The following is a 5,562-nucleotide window of genomic DNA, read 5'->3' on the forward strand; positions in this document are numbered from 1 at the left end:
ATTCTCTGTATTTTCTGAAGTGCTAACATGGGAAAATAGGTTGTTCCTTGCTGGGGGTCAGTCAAGAAAGACATTTTAAAGAGCTTGTGTTTATGAAGGCTTCTCCCTAGCTGGCAGCTCCAAAATCAGTTGTTTTTGTAGTGTGGATTGGGCCTTTAAAAAGCAAAGTCGTTTTAGACTTTACCTATGATGGGCAAATACAGTACACTAGAACCTTTAGAAAAAAAACCATCTTAAAATGTAGTTCATGCTATAAAAAAATTAACAGAGCTGGGCTGGGGATGGAGCAGGAGGTGGAGTGGAGTTGAGGCTGGGGCCAGAACTGGGCTGGGATGGAGCAAAGAGTATAGCTGAGACTGCGGCCAGAGCTAGGCAGGGGGCAGTGAAGAGCTGTGGTTGGGGCCAGAGCTGAGCTGGGGTGGAGGGGAGCTGTGGCTGGGGCCAGAGCTGGTTGGAGCGGAGCAGGGAGGGGAGCTGAGGCTGGGGCCAGAGCTGGGCTGGGGGCAGTGAAGAGTTGGGGCTGGGGCTGGGGCTGGTTGGAGCGGAGCAGGGAGGGAAGCTGTGGCTGGGGCCGGAGCAGGGGGCTCTGCAGCTGGGGATGGTGCAGAGCTGCAGCAGGGGGCAGAGCGGGGCTGGGTGGTGCTCCCTCCCTTCTCTCCCATGGGGGCTGGCTGAGGCCCCACCGCACGCCCTCTTGAATGTTCTGCTGCACTTCCCTAGGGGGGGCGCACCCCACATTTTGGTTGCTCTAGGATATCCAAAGAGTAGAAAAGTCATTTATACGTACACTCACAATTCTAACATAAAACAGGGTGGACACTCATAGAGCAGCAGTGGTGATATATATGAAGAATTCTTTAAAAATCTAACATTCAATTCCTTTGTGAACTGATTCCAAGTTATAATTATAAAAAGTCATATATTTTTAATCCATTAAGAAATTTTAGTTCTACGCACAGGCCCTTCAAAGCCCATTGAAATCAGCGGAAAGATTCCCATTGACTTGAAAGGGCTTTAGATCGGGCCCCCTATGAATGTTTAGATTATAATTTCCCAGCTCTATCTGAATTAATTAATTTCCAGCAAAAGACTCTGCCATTCCTCCACCACTTTGGATGCAGGTGGTGTCATTCAAAGGTTTCTGAGTAAGTCAAGCAGTGACCTCTTGAAAAAAAGATTCCAGTGCTTTTTTTTAAGGGAAAAATATGAAACATATAAACATAAAAATATGTTTACAATCCCTGAAAGTTTAAACAACCTAGAAATAGAAATGAATGATGGAGAAGGATTAACCCACCCTTTCTGGGCTGGCCATTCACCCAATGCCTGATAATTATTAGAGCATGTGGATGTAGCTGGGGGGAGCTTGAATGGCTCCTCCTTTCCTGTCTTCTTTTGTTTTAATATTAAGCTTAGTTTATTGTACTTGTTATATTACATGGCCTGGGGGGGTGATTTTTTAATCTAGTATGGAGCCCCCACTTCACATATCAACAATGTGAAAGGACCAGCCCTCTGCTCCAGAGGCTAGGAAGCTGGCAGGAAATCCCACCACTGCTTCATGCTCTTCTCAAACTGGAGGAGGGGGTGCCTTTCAATAAGTGACTGCACATGCTGCGTGTCAGCTCGTGCTGTTGCTGCAAGGAGATAGCAGGCTAAAAGTCTGATTCATGGCTGGGGACCAGATGCAGCGGCCAGCCTGTCTCCATGGCCACAACGAGCTTTCACAGCACATGATCATAATCAGCCAGGGCCCAAAGGGAAGAAGGTGCTGTGATTAGTGACTGAGGGACTGATGCTGGAAGGGGCACTGGGCCTGTTCACAGAATCATAGAAGATTAAGGTTGGAAGAGACCTCAGGACATCATCTAGTCCAACCCCCTGCTCAAAGCAGGACCAACACCAACTAAATTATCACAGCCAGGGCTTTGTCAAGCCGGGCCTTAAAAACCTCAAAGGATGGAGATTCCACCACCTTCCTAGGTAACCCATTCCAGTGCTTCACCACCTTCCTAGTGAAACACCACCAACTTAGACCACCCCCCCTGCAACTTGAGACCATTGCTTCTTGTTCTGTCACCTGCCACCACTAAGAACAGCCTATCTCCATCCTCTTTGGAACCCCTCTTCTGCAGACTAAATAAGCTCAGTTTCCTCAGCCTCTCCTCGTAAGTCATGTGCCCCAGTCCCTAATCATTTTCATTGCCCTCCGCTGGACTCTCCAATTTTGCTACATCCTTTCTACATTGGGGCCCAAAACTAGACACAATACTCCAGATGTGACCTCACCAGTGCTGAATAGAGGGGAATGATCACTTCCCTCAATCTGCTGGTAATGCTCCTACTAATACAGCCCAATATGCCATTAGCCTTCTTGGCAACAAGGGCATACTGTTGACTCATATCCAGCTTCTTGTCCACTGTAATCCCCAAGTCCTTTTCTGCAGAGCTACCGCTTAGCCAGTTGGTCCCCAGCCTGTAGTGGTGCAAGGGATTCTTCCATCCTAAGTGCAGGACTCTGCACTTGTCCTTGTTGAACCTCATCAGATATCTTTTGGCCCAATCCTCCAATTGGCCCATATTTTCTAGGCCACTCTGGACCCTATCCCTACCCTCCAGCGTATCTACCTCTTCTCCCAGCTTAGTGTCCTCTGCAAACTTGCTGAGGGTTCAATCCATCCCATCATCCAGATCATTAATGAAGATGTTGAACAAAACCGGCCCCCAGACCGACCCCTGGGGCACTCCGCTTGATACCAGCTGCCAACTAGACATCGACCTGTTGCTGATAAAGGTGATTGTTTGTTACTGACAGCAAGGTTGGAGTGATTCTGGGTGAGTGCCTGGCTCCTGAAAGGCTGTAGGAGCAGTCCCCATCCCACAGCGAGAGGTGGGAGTTTGGAACTAACTACCAGAAAGCAGTGCCCCCACAATAGTGAATACCCACTGGAACTATAACATGGGCTTACAATTATTATATTTTATCAGGTCAATAGAACAGTCTCTTTTCCACACAACACCCCTTACCTCCTCCCCACACATTCCCTCCTAACCCTCCATCTCAGTCTGAACAGATGTGTACAAGATACAATGTACCTGTTTGAGCAGTCTTTCAGAGTTACATCCTAATTATTAGAGCTTTAGGCTGGGCTTGTCAAAGGGGTCTACGAGAACTAGTTCCTGTAGGCTTTTTTGAACATCCCTGCCTTAACATTTTCTTTTAAGACTGAATGTTAGTGAAGAGTTACTTGTTCAGGTTTTATCAAACACAGTCAGGATTCTGTAATCAGTCAAACTCTGGGCCAGAATCTCAGCTGCAGTGGCATTGGAACAATTTTTATAGTGGGGGTGCTGAAAGCCATTGAACAAAACTGTAAATCCTGTATCTGATGGAAACCACTTCAAACTAGGGGATGCTGCCACACCCCCAGCACCCCTGCTCAGCTGGTACAAATCTGCAGTTTCATGATTTCAAAAGAACTATGCTGATTTACACTAGCAGAGGATCAGGCCCTTTGACTTTAAATAGAGTAGCACTTCAGGGAAATTACAAAGATGGTGTTTTCTCCCTGAACATTTGTTTATTTTTCCCATTTAACAGAGTATGTTTAGAGTGAGTTATTCAAGGTCTACTTATTCTAACATATTCATGGCTACTAAGGCCCAATATTGCAAATACATGCAGTGAGCAACTTTAGTGCAGTTAGTAGGACTATTCCTGTGTGTAACATTACTCATATGCACAACTGTTTGCAGGATTGGGACTTAAACCAGTGGGTACATAATGGCTATTGTTCCCATAACAATTACAATTTTGCATAACTGACATAATTCTAAGAACAATGAGAAAAAGTACTGAAAAAATATGAGCTAAAATATGCATACTCTAAGTGAGAGTCTCCACCATGTATCTCTCTGTCCCAAAGATGCTATTCTTTCTCTTTCCTTCTCCAATATCTGTTAAGAAACAGAGATTTATTGAACAGCATTCACATATTTCTACAATTGTTCCTTTATGCCGAATATGACAGTTTATAACTTATAAGTATACTTAGATATACATTCTATCTAAACTGTCATCCCAAACACATAACTTCATCACCTGAGGCAGAATTAGCTTACGTTTAAAGATTTCTTTTAGAGTAGTTCTTTGTAAAACTAAATGTTATTTTTAATTGAACATTTTTGTATTACCAAATCGTTGTAAAAACTTTCCAGTTATATGATCTGAATTAGAATGAAAACTATCTGAGTGTCTACCAAGACATGAGAACTCATGATGGGAAGAGAGTTTTAAAATGGGTACAACATCTGTGAGCATAAAGGAGATTACTAGCAGAATCTCTTTGGTAACTTATTTAACTTTCCCAGTGGCGGAGATGAGATAACGGTCAACCCACGGATGATAAAAATGTAGTGGAGGGGCAATCTCCTTGTCCATACTACAGTTGAAACCATGTTTGTCAAATAAATGTTGTAACAGTGCTGTGGGCATTAACTGACCTATTGTCTGAAAACCACATTATAGTTATGTTATAAGCCTGTACTATAGACAAGGCCCTTCATTTCTGATTTTTACTGAAAAATTCCTGGGTTTTCCGAAAGCTATTATTTGGAGGTATTATTACATTGATTATGTTAAGAAAATCCAGGTAGATGTGTTCGTTAATAATAAATTAGTCTAACTATAAATGCAAGGCTGTCTGTTAAAGTAAGGCAATATAGTGGGAGACACACACAAAAAGCCACATGCACATGCGTATGTGTCTGTTACTGCTTGAGTCCTAAAAAAAAAGGGCTAGAACTCCCTGTACACTGCTCCCCACTAAGGAAAGACAATTGATGGCTCAGTATCTGGAGCCAGGTCAGAAGTACACTCACTTTTCTCTATTTATTCCTCCCCCTCCCCCATCTTCCCATTCCACAGTATTTACCCAGAAAACTACAAAGTTAATTTTTTATGCAAATTTTCACCCATTTTTAAATTTTTGTAATAAACATTCAAATTGCCATAGAATTTTTTTTATTTTTTTTTAAAAAGCTGAAAAAAAAGGCTATGGAGTGCCTACAGGGGGAGGGGGGACAGAGGAGGAGAAGAGGCAGTCTAGTTCGGCTAGTATGGGGAGAAAAAATGTACTCACCCACACTGTTCAGAGAAGTTGTGCTACCAAGAGCTGTTTTCAATCCCGGTTGTTGTTAGTATGGTTTTGTCTTTAATATGGACTGGTTTGTACAGACACACAGACGGATTGTTTTCGAAGGAGCCTAAGGGGAGGTAGGTACCCAAATCTAATTGAAATTCAATGGAAGGTAGGTCCCTAATTCCCTTTGTCATCATCTGAGTAGGGAAGGAAATAGACTTCTAGGATTGAGGCTGGCACAACTGATAAAGAGAGCTTTAAACTAGGAATTAGGGGGAGATGGATGGGAGATGTCCAGGAAATCTCCACGCCAGATTTTAGCATTGAGAGGGAAGAAGACGAAGTAAGAAAGGATACAGCCATGTGTAGGAGAATGTATATAAGGAGCGAGGGCGGTGTGGATACTAGTCTAATAGGTTAT

The sequence above is a fragment of the Dermochelys coriacea genome, chromosome 3 (assembly GCF_009764565.3).
Source record: "Dermochelys coriacea isolate rDerCor1 chromosome 3, rDerCor1.pri.v4, whole genome shotgun sequence".
NCBI classification, from domain to species: Eukaryota; Metazoa; Chordata; order Testudines; family Dermochelyidae; genus Dermochelys; species Dermochelys coriacea.